Below are 17,377 nucleotides of genomic sequence, written 5' to 3'. Positions count from 1 at the left end.
CTACAAACAGTTTTATTCATTCCTTTCCAATTTAGATGCATTTTATTACTTTTTTTGACTTATTAGACTGGCTATACATTCCAATACAATATTGAGCAGAAATGAGATGAACATCCTTGATTTCTTTCTGCTCTTAAGTGGAATGCCTTCAGTGTTTCACCAGTAGGGATGATGTTACCTGTGAATTTTATACAGATGCTCTTTATTGGACAGGGAAGTTTCTTCTATTACTATTTTGCTAATAACCATTTTTAAAATTTTGTCATGTGCTCTTTTTCTGCTGAAAGATAAATTGTTATGTTGAAATATGCTCATTGTTTATTTTTATTGATGTACATATTTCACAGATTTATGGAGTATATGTGATTATTTCATACATTCATTGGATATGTAATGATCAAGTCAGGGAATTTGGAGTATCCATTACCCATGCATCATTTCTATGTATTGGGAAGATTTCAAGTCCATTATTCTAGCTACTTTGAAATATACAATACATTGTATCTAATTATAATCATCCTACTCTATTATAAATATTGGAACTTATATCTTCAATCTACCTGTATGCTTGTACCCATTAACCAGCCTCTCTCCATTGCCTCTGTACCTACACATCCTTCCCAGCCTCTGGTGTCTATCATTCTATTCTCTACCTCAATGATATTAACTTTTCTGGCTCTCACATATACTAACAACATGACATATTTGTCTTTATGTGCTCAGCTTTTTTCATTTAACATAATGATCCTCCAGACCCATCCATGCTGCTTTAATTGACATGATTTTGTTTTTTACATCTAAATAGTATTTCATTGTGTAGAAATACCATATTTTCTTTATCTGTTTATTTCTTGATAGACACTTGGTTTGATTTCATATCTTTGATATTGTGAATAGTGCTTCAATAAATATGTGAGTGCAAGTATCCCTTTTTATAATTTTTTTTGATAAATAATAGTGTGGTTGCTGGGTTGTATGGTAGTTCTATCTTCAGTTTTTTTTGAGAAATATCCATACTGTTTTCCATAGTGGCTTTACTATTTTACATTCCCACCAACAGTGTATGAGTTCCCTTTCCTCTGTTCTCTCACCAGCATCCGTTTTTTGACTTTTTAATGATAACCATTCTAACTGGGGTAAGATGATATCTCATTGTGGTTTTGGTTTGCATTTCACTGATGACTAATGATGTTGGGCATTTTTTGATATACTTCTTGGCCATTTGTACATCTTTGATATGGCTTGGATCTATGTTGCTACAAAATCTCATGCTAACCCCCAGTGTTGTAACCCCCTGTGTTGGAGGTGGGACCTTGTGAGAGAGATTTGGATCATGGGAGTGTATTCCCCATGAGTGGCTTAATATTATCACCTTAGTGATGAGTGAGTTCAGGCTAGTGTTCGGCATTTAACCCTTTCTCTCTTTTGCTCCTCCTCTTGCCATAATATCATATGTTGCTGCTCTTCTTCCTTCTTTACCTTCCACCATGATTAAAAGCTCCCTGAGGCCTCCCAAGAAGCTGAGCAGATGCCAGTCTCATGCTTATATAGTCCACAGAATCATGAGCCAATTAAACCTATTTTCTTTATAAATTGCCAAGTCTTAGGTATTTCTTTATAGCAATGTAAGAATGACCTCACACAGTCTTCTTTTCCTTTTTTTTTTTTTTTTTTTTTAAGAGTGACAGAGAGAGAGTCTTGCTCTGTTACCCCATCTGGAATGCAGTGGTGTGATCTCAGCTCACTACAACCTCCATCTACCAGGTTGAAGAGATTCTCATGTATCAGCCTCCTAAATAGCTGGAATTACAGGCATGTACCACCAAGCCTGCCTAATTTTTGTATTTTTGGTAGAGACAGGGTTGGGCCATGTTGGTCAGGCTGGTCTCCAAGTCCTAGCCTCAAGTGATCTACACACCTCAGCCTCCCAAAGTGCCAGGATTACCAGTGTGGGCCCCTACACTCTGCCAAAACATCCTTCTTTTAAAAATATGTCTATTCATGTTCTTTGCCCATTTTAAAATGTTTATAGGAATTATTGAGTTTCTTATATATTCTGGATATTAGTCTCTTATTTGAGAAACAGTTTGGAAATACTTTCTCCCATTCCACATGTTGTCTCTTCACTCTGCTGTTTCCTTTGTTGCACATAAACTTTTTAGTTTAATAAAGTCTCATTTGTCTATTTTGCTTTTGATGTCTATGCTTTTGTGACCTTAGCCAAAAAATCTTTGCCTAAGCCAATGTCCTGAAGTTTTTTCCCTATATGTTTCCTTCTTGTCGTTGTATAATTTCAGGACTTACATTTGAATATTTAATTTATTTTGAGTTGAGTTTGTATATGGTGAAAGATAAGGGTTTAGTTCTATTTTTCTACCCAAAGATATCCAATTTTGCCAGAACCATTTATTGAAGGGAGTGTCTTTTCCCCAATGCATGTGCTTGGCATCTTTGTAAAAAAAAAAAAAAAAAAAGTTCGCTGTAATTAAGTATATTTATTTCTAGACCCTATGTTGATTCCATTGATCTCTATGTATTTGTCGGTTTTTATACCAGTGCTATGTTGTTTTGGTTTCTATAGTCTTGTAATATACTTCGAAGTTGGTTAGCATAATATATGCAACTTCCCCCCCTCCTCAGGATTACTTTGACTATTTGGGCTCTTGTTTGATTCTTTACAAATTTTAGAATTTCTATTTCCATGTGGCATTGGTATTTTAATAGGAATTGCATTTAAATCTGTAGATTTCTGTAGGCAGTATGATCATTTCAACAATCTTAATCCATCTGATCCATGAGCATGAGATGTATTTTTTTTGTTTTATCCTCTTCAATTTCACTAGTTTTATAGCATTTCTTGTAGAGACCTTTCATGTCCTTGGTTAACTTATTCCCAGTTTTTTTGTTTTGTTTTGTTTTTTAAGCTATTATAAATAGAATTGGTTTCTGGATATGGTCCTCAGCTGGATCATTACTGGTGTATAGAAATGCTGGCCTTGTAGAATAAGCCAGGACAAATCTTCTCTTCTTCAATGTTTTAGAATAGTTTGGGAATAATTGGTCTTTGTTCTTTGAAAGTTTGGTAAAATTTGTCAGTGAAGCCATTCAGTCCTGAACCCTTCTATGTTGAAAACTTTTTATTGCCAATTCAATCTCATTACTTATTATCAGTATGTTCAGGTTTTCTATTTCTTCCTTGTTCAATCATAGTAGATTGTATGTGCCCAGGAATTTATCCACTTCTAGGTTTTCCGGTTTGTTAGCATACTGTTGTTCATAGTGATATTTAAATGACTTTTGTATTTCTGTGGTATCGCTTGTGATGTCTCTTTTTCATTTCCAATTTTGTTTATTTGGATCTCTCTCTCTCTCTCTTGCTTAGTATAGCAAGTGGTTTATTGGTTTTGTCTATCTTTTCAAAAAACCAACTTTTCATTTTAATAAACTTCTGTTATTTTAGTCTTTTTTGGATTTAGTTCTGTGCTAATCTTTATTATTTCTTTCCTTCTACTAATTTGGGCTATGGTTTACTCTTGCTTTTCTAGCTCCTTGAGGTATACTCTTAGATTGTTTATTTTAAAATTTCCTACTTTTTTGATTGTTCTTATTGCTATAAATTTTCCTCTTAACATTCCTCTTACAGTATCCCATAGGTTTTCCTATGTTGTTTCAATTATCATTTGTTTCAAGGATTTAAAAAAATTATCTCCTTAATTTCTTACATGATCTAATAGTCATTCAGGAACATATGCTTTAATTTCCATGCATTTGTACAGCTTTCAAAATTTCTCTTATTATTGATTTATAGTTTTATTGCACTGTGATCTGTAAAGATGCTTGATTTGATTTTTTAAGTTTGTTGAGACTTGTTTCATGGCTTAACATATTTTCTATCCTGGAGAATATCCCATGTGCTGATGAGAAAAATGTGTATTCTATAGCTGCTTTATAATATGTTTTGTAAATGTCTGTTTGGTTTAAGGTTCAGTTTAAGTCCAATGTATCACTCTTAATTTTCTGCCTAGATAATCTGTCTAGTGCTGAGAATGAGCTGTTGAACTCTCTCACTATTACTATATTGGAGTCTACCTCTCCCTTTAAATTTGGTAATATTTGCTTTATGTATCGGGGTACTCTGGTGTTGGGTGAATATATGTTTAGAATTGTTATAACCTATTGCTGAATTGATCTCTTTATTGTTATATAATGATCTTCTTCTACTTTTTTTAACTGCTTTTGTCTTAAAGTCTGTTTCATTTGATATAAGTATACTCCTGCTGGCTTTTGGTGTTTTTTTGCATTAAATACCTGTTTCCATCTTTTTGCTTTCTCTCCATACATATCTTTCAAGTGGGATGTGTTTTGTAGGCAGCATATTGTTAAGTCATGGTTGTCAATTCATTCATCCAATCTATCTTTAAAGTGGCAAGTTTAATCTGTTTATTTTCAAGGTTATTGCTATCTGATAGCCTATTTCTTGCAGTATATTAATTGATTTCTAGTGGTTTTATATATCATTTTTCTCTTTTATTGTTTCTTATTGTGAGTTAGTAATTCTGTAATGCTAACATTAGAGTCTTTTCTCTTTCTTACTTGTGTGTTTGCTCTACCAGTGTTTAAAAAATATTTTCATGTGTTTTTTTCATAGTAGATACCATTTTTTCAATTCCAGATGTAGGACTCCCTCAAACATTTCTAGTACAGCTGGTTTATTGGTAATGAATTACCTCAGCCTTCGCTTGTCTGAAAAAAACTTTATTTATTCTTCATTCATGAAGAATAATTTTGCTGAATATACTATTCTTGACTGCCAGTTGTTTCTTTTAGCATTTTAAATATGTCATCTCATTCTTTCCTGGCCTGTAATGTTTCTGCTGAGAAATCCACTGTTAATCTAATGAGGATTTCTTTATAGATGGCTAGATGCTTTTCTTTTGCTGTTTTTAGCATTCTGTCCTTGTTTTTGACTTTTGACAGTTTGACTATGATGTTCCATGGAGAAGACCTTTTTGCATTGTATCCATTCGGGGGGTCTGTGAGCCTTCTGTATCTGGATGTCTAAATCTCTTGCTAGACTTGGTAAGCTTTTAAACTATTTTAAAAAATGTTTTCTAACACCATTTATTTCTTTTTGCCTGTGAGACTCCACAAATTCAAACATTTGGCTGCTTTATGATGTCCTATATTTCATGTAGTCTTTATTCATTCTTTTTGATTCTTTAAAAATTTTTTTATTTCTTTTTTCTCAGTAGTAGCCTGGGCCGGGCAATTCCAAGGCTCTTGGACAGCATGCTTTGGCACAAAGGAGTTGCAAAGCCAGGCCGAATGTCTTGTCCTCTGGCACCCTGGTGGTATGTGTAAGAGCCAGCTGTGTTAGTCAGGGATGGCATGATTCTCAGGTCTCCATTTTTGTCTGACTGGATTATTTCCAAAGACCTGTCTTCACATTCTGAAATTATTTCTTCTGACTGATATCATCTCTTGTTGATGGTTAAAAATATATTTGATATGTCATTGAATGAATTATTTAGTTCCAGAATTTCTGTTTTATTCTTTTAATAATATCTATCCCTTTGGTTATTTCCCATTTATTTTCTGAATTTGTTTTCTGATTTTTCTTTTTTGTATTGTTTTTAGCATTCTCTTTTATCTCACTGAATTTGGGCTCCCATCCCATAGTCAGATAGTGAATATAGTACTCAATAGGAAGTTTTTAAGCCCTTTCCTCTTTCACTCCCTCCTTCTGTTTGGAGTCCCCGTGTCTAATGTTCCCTATTTACGTTCATATGAACTCAAGATTTAGCTCCACTTATAAATGAGAACACGTAGTATTTAGTTTTTGATTTCTGCATTAGTTTACTTAGGATAACAGCCATCAGCAGTATCCATGTTTCTGCAAAAGACATGATTTTGTTCTTTCTTATGGCTGCGTAGTAAACCATTATGTATATGTACCCAATTTTCTTTATCCATCACCCCACTGAAGGTCACCTACATTGATTCCATGTCGTTACTATTGTGAATGGTGCTGCAATGAACATACAAGTGGATGTATCTTTTTGGTAGAATAATTTATTTTTCTCTGAGTATATGCCCAGTAGTGAAGTTGCTGGGTCTAATGGTAGCTCTATTTTTAATTCTTTGATAAATCTCTACACTATTTTCCCCATTGGCTGAACTAATTTACATTCCCATCGGAAGGGTTTAAGCATTCCCTTTTCTCCACAGCCTTGCCAACATCTGCTATTTTTTGACTTTGTAATAACTGCCATTCTGACTGGTGTGAGTTAGTAGTTCACTGTGGTTTGATGTGCAGTTCTTTGATGATTAGTGATGTTGAGCATTTTTAAATGTGTTTGTTGGCTGTATGCATGCCTTTTGAGAAGTGTCTCTTTATATCTTTTACCGCACATTTTAACAGAATTTTTCTTTTTGTTGAGTTATTTAACTTCTTTATAGATTTGAATACTAACCTTTGTTGTACGTATATTTTGTAAATATCTACTCCCATTCTGTAGGTTGTCTGTTTGTTTGTTTTTTTTTTTTTTTTTTTTTTTTTAAAAGCTTTTTTGGCTGTCTAGAAGCTCTTTTGTTTAATTAACTCCTATTTGTTTATTTTTGATTTTGTTGCATTTGCTTTTGAGATACTATTCAAAATTATTTGTCCAGGCCAGTGTCTAATACAGTATATTTGAAAACTCTGGTAAAAAATATGTAACATGAAATTTATCATTTTTACCATTTTTATTGCACAGTTCAGTAGCATTAAGTAAATTGATGTTGTTGTGCAACCATCACCATCATTATCCGTCCACAGATTATTTTTCATCTAGCAAAACTAAAGCACTGTACTCATTAAACAACTCCTCATTACCTGCTACCCTTAGCCCCTGGCAATCTTTATCTACTTTCTGTCTCCACGAATTTGATGTCTTTAAGTACTTCATATGAATAGAATTGTACATTATTTGTCTTTTGTGACTGGCTTATTTCACTTATTAGCATAATGTTTTCAAGATTAATCTATGTCTCAGAATGTCCTTACTTTTTAAGGCTGCTACTATTAGCTTATGTGCCCTATATGTTTATCCATTCATTTGTTGTGATCCAGATATATGGTAGATTATATATTTTGTGGTTCCAAGAGTCATGTATTCTGTTCCATTATTTTGCTGTATATTATATTCATTTAATGTCTTTTTCTCTTCATACACTTTTTTTATTTGTAGCTGACATATAGTAACTATACATATTTATAAGATACAGAGGGATATCTGATTCACATGTACAATGTGTAATACTTAAATTAGGGTAATTGGCATATCTATCACCATAAATATTTATTGTTTCTTAGTGTTGTGAATATTCAAAATCCCCTATTTTAGCTTATAAAAATACACAATAAAGTATTGTTACAGCTATTCACCCTAGTGCTATAGAACATAGAACATACTCCTCCCATCTAGTTATGGCTTTGACTGTTAATCATCCTCTCCCTGTCTTCCTCTCCCTCGACTCTTTCCAGCCTCTAAAACAACAATAATATTCTTCACTTCTATGAAGAAAATTTTTCTTTTTAGCTTCAACATATGGATGAGAACATACAGTATTTATCCTTCTGTATCTGACTTTTTTACTTAACATAATGTCCTCCTCCAGACGCATGCATGTTGCTGTGAATGCTAACTGGAAACCAAATTAGTCTCATTAGTTACAGTTATGATATTTAGACAACCCCTGTATAGAATTGGAGAACTACAGAATTGATGTATAGGGCAGTTCAAATAACTCTGGACTATAGAGATTCTCTTGTCAATTCTGGTTGTTTTGGCTCTGCAGATGAAAACATATTTTTTTGTTCTAAAATTAAATGATTTAAAATTTCAGATAATTCTAACAAAAATTAATAGAATAAAATATAATATTATAAAATTTTAAAGGAACAAATGCCAATTTATGCCTTTATTAGTAATGATAAAACAATCATTGTGTAAGTAATGACTAACTAGTACAAAGGTACTATCATAGTAAAGTCTTGTGTTTTGTTGAGCATGACGAATTCAGTTATGTGTCAGCACCCTGATCATGCCACTAACAATATTGTTAATGACATGGTATTAAGTTGTATTAATCAAATATCATGTCCATGTAAAGAATGTTAGTCATCCCATCTACTAGGCATTCACACTTGAAATATTTTCTCTAATACTGTACATCGCAGGGTAACAGAGTTATTAGCAAATAAGTGTATATTCAGAACAGAAGTGTCTGAAAACTCTGACTGATGAGGAAAGATTAAAGGAACTTGGTGAATTTATCCTGGAGATAAAAAACTTAAGAGAGCTGGGTGCAATGGCTTATGCCTGTATTACCAATGTTTTGAGAGGCTGAGTTGGGGGGATTGCCAGACTTTGAGATTAGCCTGGGCAACATAGTGAGACCCCCATCCCTACAAAATAAAAATAAAAATTAGCTGGGTGTGGTGGAGTATTCTTGTAGTCCTAGCTAATTGGGAGGCTGAAGTGGGAGGATTGCTTGAGGCCAGGAGGTCGAGGCTGCAATGAACCATGATCATGTCACTGCATTCCAACCTGGGTGACAGAGTAAGGCTCTGTCCTCCCCACCTTCCCCTCAAAAAAAAAAAAAAAAAAAAAAAAAAAAAAGACTTACAGCCGTAACAGATGCTTTTAAATATTTGGGTAGCTATTCTATTGGAGAAAGAATATATGATTATACATATTCTACATGTCTTTTAGACACCATTAGTATGTATTAATTAATGTTTTAGTAAAGCAGTTGCTAACATCTTAAGGAAGATCCTTGGAATAATAAATGATCTTCGATGTTAGATTAGGCAAACATATCATAGTGTGAAAACATCTTTAGTAGAAATATTTGAGTAGTAGATAATTCATTTTCAGTAGTGAATATCTGGTGAGCACATGCGTTTAACAGTGAAGTATTCATAATTTTAAGATGGACTTTAGAAAAAAACTTCAAAATTAAATTGGCAAAATTAGTCCTGTGCTGAAATTACTTGAGTGTTTGTCCATTAAAAATATGTGAAGAAATAATAAGAAATGCAGTCTTAAAGCAGGACTGAAATATGATTCTTGCTGAAGAGCCTAAACAAATCTGAGACCTCTGCTCAATAGAGGCTCCATATAGGATACTATCTCATTATTTCATTTACTTGATTACAACATTTTTGGGGAGCTTTGAATGTAAAGAGATAAATAGCTTTAAGTTCAGAGTTAGCAAAGAATGAATCATTTGAGAAGGATGTGGAATTAGAGAGAAAAAGACACACAAAAAGAAGGAAGTAATAAGAAATCTGAGTCATAAGAGTGACTAAGGAAGTAGAGTTGCAAAACCTCATGTATCTGAGAGTGTAAGAAAGACTAGGTCGTGAGATCTTCTATTGGGTGAAGTGATGTTAACTATAATGTCCTGAATAATAGTTTACAATCTCAGTTTTACAGGAGCACAGGAGCAGCTGTGCCATCATTTAAAATAGTTTTTTTTTTCCTCATTTTACTGCTCAGTAACTTAATACAAAATCCTGAGGCAACTTGAATCTGTCTCTATTACTTGCAATCTAAGGAATCCTAATTATTATATACCTTTAAGTTCAAATGTTTCATTTGAGAGAGGTAGAATGTGATCAGCGTGGAGTCTGAGAAAAGCAATGGAAGAGCCAGGCATTAATGGAAGCATAAAATTAATGCATTCAGAACATTTTCTAATTCCATCACTTCCCACATTGGGCTGGTTTCTTTTCAAATAGCAGTTTTGCTATAATTTGGCCTTCCGTGAAAATCACTCCTTAACGATGCACTTTCAAATGTGACCCAGGGGCCGCATATATTAAAATCACCAAGAGTATTTGTTTTACATGTTCCTGGGATTAATACTGCTACATCAGACTCTACTGAAACAGAATCTCTGGCGGTGAGTACTGGAAACCTGCATTTTAAGCAATTGCTCATGTAACTTTTATGTACATACAATTTTATAATCACTGTCCTATATAGAAAGAATGTGCTGGCAAGTCAATGTGAACATGGCCGCAGATTCCACTAGATAATCCTGGTCTTTTGTCCCTGGGAAAACCACCTGCTTACTTTGTCCCTTTAGTTTAGTGGTGGAAAATGCAGGAATTTCCTGTTGTTAATCTCTAGGTGACCTCATTGTCTCCTGTTCACTGGTAGTTTTCTGGAGTGTTTCATCATCAGTCTAGCTGGTTCCTTGCATTTCATTCCCTCTTGTTTAGTATATTCAGAGTGGTTTCTTCTTTTCCAGTTTGTGTTCTGACATCATCCCTAGAATGGCCAGTACTTCTCAGTTTCATATTCTTTGAGAGAATACCTCTTTAAGTCAACCACTGAACTAAACATCAGGGTCAATTTTTCAGTATTCCATTCTAGGACCTTTTGCATATTTTCGGTGGCTAGCCATTGAGAAAAGCTGTGTAAGAAAGGAAAATGATTTAGCTGAAATTTATGTGATTTTTTGACTTGGCTATATATAACCCAAATCAGAGGCTTGGTAGCTTTGAACAGGGTTAGATGTAACATTTTTTTTTTCCTCCCTGGATTCAGTTAAAGCCCTTTAACATAATTGTATATAAGTTATCATTCATGTAAAAGGCTCTGTTTTTCCACTAAAACCAGAGAGAGGTACTTTGCAAGCTTGAATGTTAATGGAGGCACTTCAAATTTATGAATAATCGAAGTGGAGGCTATCTTGACATTTTAAAAGTCTTACAGAATGCCAGAGAACATTTAGTTTTCGACTTAGATCTTAGAGTAGGTTAGAAGAGCTACTTATTTCCCATGGGTGCTATCATATTTAAAATTTTCACTGTTACTCTTCTTAGCTCTGAAGAAAAATATGAAAAATTCATTCTCAAATTATTTTTAGTTCACCAAGTTAAAGAAAACATAACTATAAGAAATGTAAAACGTATTTCTTACAGGTCAGATTCCTGATTGTCCTGACTTCTTAAGAACTGTGAAGTCACATTACTTCTGAGAGTATAATTATTATTTGAAAAAAAAAAAACAAAAAAACTCTCATTGTGAGGCAATGTGTTTAATGTACTTACCAAGAGGAATAAATCATGTTTCCTGTCTTGGGCAATTGACCAGTAATGAAAAACATTAAGAAAACAAGTAGAAGTAACACAAATGAATAAATAAATAAATAAAATAATCAAGTTTTTGTATTTGTTTGTTTGTTTTGAGACCTTTGAGGAAAGGATGGGAAATGAACTGGAGAAGAGAGACACTGCACTTACAGTGAGAAGGCAATCTTGTTGTGTATTCTGGATATTTTAGATAATTAAAATTTGTGTCTTTTATTTTCTAGCAACCCTAAGTGGTAGTTGTCAATATCCTTATTTCACAGTTAAATGAAAAACATTTGGAGAGATTAAGTCATTTGCCAAAGTTAATTTTGAAGCTTCCATTGTAGGTCACACGTCATTTCTTTAATCTCTAAATAGTGAAGTCGTCCAAGGCTCAGTCCTCACACCTTTCTCTTATCCATCTACACTTACTTCTTGCATTAGCTTTTCTCACTTCTCATGGCTTTAAATATCATGTCACCAGTACGTTGACTACTCTCAAATTAAATCTCCAGCTCAGATGTCTTCTCTGCTCTCCACACTCACATATCCAACTGCCTAATTGACATTTACACTTGGATGTATAATGGGCACTTAAACTTAGTACATCCAAAATTGCACTTCTGATCTCTCTCATCTCTCAAACCACCTCCTCCTGTAGTCATTGCCATTTCATTACATAATAACTCAACTTTTCTAGTTTCTAAGGCCAAAAATCTTGAGTCATTTTTGATTTATCTTTTCCTCAAAAAACCCACATCAAAACTCTTTTGTCTCATGAAGATATATTCAGATTTTGATTACTTCTCATCATGTTTCTCCACTGAAGTTTCTTTTGCCGTTTGTATTAGTCTATTGCACTACTATAAAGAACTACCTGAGACTGGGTAATTTATAAAGAGGTTTAATTGGCTTGGCATTCCACAGGCTGTATAGGAAGCATGGCTGGGAAACTTACACAGATAGCAAAAGATAAAGATGAAGTCAGGTCTTTCATGGCCAGGGAAGGAGGAAGAGAGGAAAGTGGGGGGTGCTACACCATTTTAAACCACCAGATCTCGTGAGAACTTACTATTAGGAGAACAGCAAGGGGGAATTCTGTCCCCAGGATCCAAATACCTCCCACCGGCCCCCACCTCCAACATTGGTAATTACAATTCAGATTGATCTTGGGCAGATCAATCACTCTATCTATCATCTATCTCTATATGTCTCTATCATCTGTCTATCTATCTATTCACTGATAAGGGCTGGTTTCTTCATATGCCACATGTATAGTCTCAAATGGTCCCAGGTTCAGAAGGACCTATGTTTGGTTTCATTTTCTGCTGTTGCCATCTTGAAAATTGTTGATAATTTTATCTTTGAACTTGTGATTTGTAAATGAAGTCCAATGGGACAATGAAGCACGCACATTAGCAAAAGAGAAACATAAAATAGGTATGTTTGCTGTCTTTCCTTGCCACTCCATTCACATTTAGCTTTTGTGATGTTCCATTAGCACAGAGTTCTGGTAGAGCTGCAATACATGGGAGTTCAACAATAATCAAAGTGGTACAGGAGAAGCATGTTATGTCTGTGACGGAACAGGTGGGAATGCTGACAGCTTGAAGAGGTCACACTTTTGTTTGAACAAGAGCTTGCTTCCAACACCGAAAGTAGGCAATGGCATTTTATGAAACACAGGCAACCAAGGAACCCTAATGTATCCTTTCTTCAGAGTCTTGCTTCCCTTTATTAGTCAGCATCTTATACTAAAAATGATGACACCGAATGGGAAAGAATTGAAAAGATAGGGCGATCCATAGTTCTTTTTCCTTCAATTAGTTCTTATAAATCAGTAAGCTGAAGGTAGTAAGTATTGGTTAAATATGGCTGTAACCAAATGAAATAAATACAGTTGAGTTAGTGTACATTTCTATCATTCTGGCAAGAACAAAATTCATATGCATAGCTCAGTTATGAAATAGGAGCTGTGTAATTTCAGTAATTCCACATACTCTACTACATGCTCTTATTTAATACTGGCTTTGTGCAACACACTAATGACACTTTTCTGCCTTTTGAACAAGAGGATTCATATTTCCATTCTGCAACCTGTAAATTATGTAGCTAGCCATGATAAATGTATATCATATATTTGTATGTGTGTCCCTATATATATGCACATTTATGTAAACACATACACACACATGCACACACACTTATATGCATACACACACATACCTTCCTTGTTTTACTCTGCTCCTGGCCATGCATTGTATGAATAAACTGCAATATATATATACATTTTCTTCTTTATAGATATTTAGTGTTTCCAATTTTAGGTTGTAATAAATAACTCTTAATAAATATATGTTTCCATTTTTCTTTGATAAAATCTAGTAGTTAAATTGCTCAGGCATTGAATAGATTTATGTTTAAATTTGTAATAAAATGTCAAAGAGGTCTCTAACGTGATTGTATTATTTTATCCTCCCGTGAGCAATATATGTGATGTTCATTTATTTCATATAGTTGTCAATACTTAATAGTATCTGTCTTTTATGAATTAACTGTTTCAGGGGGTGAGAAACAGCATCATTCTGGTTTAATTTGCCATTTCCTGGTGACTATTGCACTTTTGACATGTTGATTTTTTAATCCAGTATCTCTTTATGACTTTTGACCATTTTTGATTGATTGTTTTCTTGTCAATATAGATTTGTAAAAGTTCTTCAAAGATTCTAAATAAAAGTTTTTGGTCAAATAAATGTATTGTAAATATTTCTTACCAATCTAGCTTATTTATTGAGGACTATCTATGTTAAAATTCTTCTTGGCATTGCAAGCTGGATGATGAAAATTTCTTCCCTCAACAAGTTTTCAATCACTAGTGCTTAGAAGATGTTAGCTGGAAACTTTTAGGGAAGTTGGTAGGTACATTTGTGTTTTTTTTTTTTTTTTTTTTTTTTTTTTTTTTTTCTTTGGATAGGTGAATAGACACTTTTCTAAGGCCAAAATTCTCCAGTTCTAATTATTAACACAACTCTAGACTTGTGTTAGGTTTGACACATGTAGCCTCTGATCTTCTGACTTTATATTTTTATATAGTTTCTATTTTGGAGTTCATACCCAAATTTAAAGCTTTTACTTACAATAAATTTTGTAGCTATTACATATGATCTTTTTGCAATTTGTTAATATGCATGGTGAGGAATGGAAATAATTTAGAATTTCTTGATATCTGCCAAACACAAGTGTATTCTGATCTGTATACTTAGGATATTAAACTAAAACATATAAGATTGTACATTAAAGTTATTTATTTACCTCAGAGATTACAGATTAAGTAAGAATTGCAAGTACTGAAGTCCAGCCACTAATAAAAAAAAAGAAAAGAAAAAAAAGAAACTTATAGTTATCCATGGAAATTATTATTATTTTTTTTTGGTGGAAATTGTATAATTTTAACTGACAGTGTTATTTAGGAGATGCTTTGTTTCCCAAGACAGATACCTGCATAATAGAAGAAAAATATGTTTGTTTGTTTGTTTCAAAAAATCCCTTCCATAAAAAATGATCTAAGTTGTTCCATTCAAGCTGATTATTAATCAAAATTTCAAAAATGTCAATCAAGAGCCCTTATAGAAACAAAGAAATTTTTTTTTAGCCACAGTGGAAATGTGAAATAAATAAATTATATCATTCAATGAGGTAAGATCTCAAAATATAATTATTAGCATTACTATTTAAATGGTGACATGATTTGGTATTTTACTAGAAATTTGTCTTCTTAGCAAAAACAATCAACAAGACATCTCATTATGGGTTATTAACTATATCTGTTGCCCTGGATGCTTATATTTATTAAATAGGTCACACAGTTTCTAATTTTGTATCTACCAAAAATATTCAGAATTGGCTGCCTATATGTTTTTTGTGTGAGGCATCTAAGAAGATATTTTTATTTCTTCCCATAATCATATTTCATTACTGTTACCTATTCATTATTTCATCAACTTTCATTTTGAGAAACTTTGTATTTTTGTTCAATGTTAATTTTGTTTTAGGATATCAATATTGAAAAGTACCAGATTCAATTGGATTTAACTTTGATATTTCCTAGTTCTATAGCATGGAGAAATTATATAACTTCTCTATGCCTTACTTTCCTCCTCTGTAAAAAGAGATAATGAATATAGTTACCTTGAGGGACTGACTATTCTCCGGTTAAATAAATTAATTTTAAAGACACATGCACATTCACATATATCAAATTTGTGTGTGTGTGTGTGCGTGTGTGTGTGTGTGCGTGTGTGTGTGTGTTAAAAACAAATTGGAAGGTGGTTCAAAAATGTATTCCCCTGAATTCTTTTTTTAAAAATTACTAAATACCTTTGAGATCAAAAAATTAGAAATGTTGTTATCTTATGATGTCTAGAACATAATACAATGGAAATACTTATTATCTAAATGCAATATTACGGAGGGATTTATAACAAAATGCGTTTGTTGGAAAAAAAGAAATAAATTAAATGAGCTAAGCATTTAACTCAAGGAATTGGGAAAACATTGCCAACATAAACATAATTAAACAAGAAGGAAATAAATCATATGACATAAAGTAAAGATCAGCAAAATCAAGAACAAAGAAAGTTAGAGAAATTGAATAAAATTAAGTTTTTTGATTTGAAAAGACTAAAAGGGAACCAGTAGAAAACTTATTAAAAGAATGAGAAATTTGAAAAATATATAAAGAATAAAGGGAATATCAAAATATTAAAATTTTAAAGCATGTTATAAAGATTGTAGAAAATACATTTTAAAATAACACACAATTGTTACATTTCTGAAAATTGAGAATGGCAAAATTTGGTTAAAAAAAAAAAGCAACAGAAAAATTTTAATAGACTCAAAAAAATCTCATGCCCAAACATTTTTAGAGACAAATCCACCCCTCCAAATAATTTTTAAAAACATTAAACAAATAGTCACAAAAATCAAAAGGAGGACAAATTGCCAACTTATTTTGTTGGGACTCATACAATCCCATAAAAACAGAATAAGGAGAAAGAAGGAAAAGAAATTATAGACCAATCTTATAAATGCAAATGCATAGTTATCATGTAAGATTTAACTATCTTAATTAAATAGTTTGTTGTGAATTAAAAAAAAAATTAAGATACTGTTTATTTAAAAAATGGAAAGATACTTATTGACAGAAAATTATGATATAGAAGTTAAGAAGAAATTATTCAGGCAGATAGTAAGGTTTTCCTTTTAATGAAAAGCAGCCCCCAAATTATTTTATTTTCTAACAATGAGCAGCTTGTGAAAGCAACCTGCAGACATAGATAAGCAAGCTGGAAGCTTGCATGTGTGAATCACTGCAATTGTGCCAATAGGAAAAGGCTACCTGAGCCTAGAGACATTCAACATGGCCGCTCCGTCTTCCCCTTTCCTTATCAACCATGTGCACTTGGCTGGCCAAGCAGGGACTCCATTTGCATAATGAAAGATTAAGTTGGAGTGGCCAGTTTCCTAATGCACTGTGTAAATGTCACACCTGGTCAACCAATCTGTGAGCTCTCCGTAAATCAGACACTGACTTCTTAAGCCTGTCTGTAAAACCCCGTGCGCTCCACTGACGGAGTGAATTTCCACTGGAGCATCTCTCTCTCAGGAGAGAGAGCTTTGCCCTTTTCTTTCTTTTGCCTAGTAAACTTCTGCTGCGAGTGGAGGGGCGCGTTGGCTCTCTCCTGTAGTCCCAGCACTTTAGAAGGCTGAGGCGGGCGGGTCATGAGGTCAAGAGATGGAGACGATCCTGGCCAACGTGGTGAAACCCCATCTCTACTAAAAATACCACCTCTACTAAAAATACAAAAAAAACAGCCAGCGTGGTAGGTGTGCCTGTAGTCCTAGCTACTCCGGAGGCTGGGGCAGGAGACTCACTTGAACTAGGGAGGCGGAGGTTGCAGCGAGCCGAGATCATGTCACTGCACTCTAGCCTGGTGACAGAGCCAGACGCAGTCAAAAAAAGAAAGTGAAGGGGAAGAAGAAGGAAGAGGAGGAGAGGAAGAGGAGGAAGAAGAAGAAGAAAAGGAAGAAGAAGAAAGAGGAGGAGGAAGAAAAAGATGAAAAGAAGAGGAAGAAGAAGAAGAAGAGAAGAAGAAGAAGGAGGAGGAGGAGGAAGAAGAAAAAGATGAACAAGAAGAAGAAGAGAAGAAGAGGGAGAAGGAGAAGGAGAAGGAGAAGGAGAAGGAGAAG

The 17,377-nt window shown here is 33.7% G+C and overlaps 1 long non-coding RNA gene across 1 annotated transcript in view; it reads right to left on the bottom strand.

Annotated features, from left to right (window-relative positions):
• Positions 1–1,425: 1,425 nt before the first annotated feature.
• Positions 1,426–17,377, bottom strand: part of LOC116556925 — a 16,844-nt gene continuing 892 nt past the window's right edge. The window contains exons 2-3 of the long non-coding RNA XR_004271256.1: positions 11,684–11,686; positions 1,426–1,436 (exon numbers count right to left, since the gene is read on the bottom strand). This is a non-coding gene — a long non-coding RNA (uncharacterized LOC116556925). The remainder of the gene's footprint in view (positions 1,437–11,683; positions 11,687–17,377) is intronic.

Source organism: Sapajus apella, unplaced genomic scaffold, assembly GCF_009761245.1.
Source record: "Sapajus apella isolate SASKATOON/1434 unplaced genomic scaffold, GSC_monkey_1.0 scaffold18, whole genome shotgun sequence".
In the NCBI taxonomy this organism is placed as follows: domain Eukaryota; kingdom Metazoa; phylum Chordata; class Mammalia; order Primates; family Cebidae; genus Sapajus; species Sapajus apella.
The sequence above is the reverse complement of the archived record's forward strand: the minus strand, read 5'-3'. Positions and strand labels throughout refer to the sequence as shown.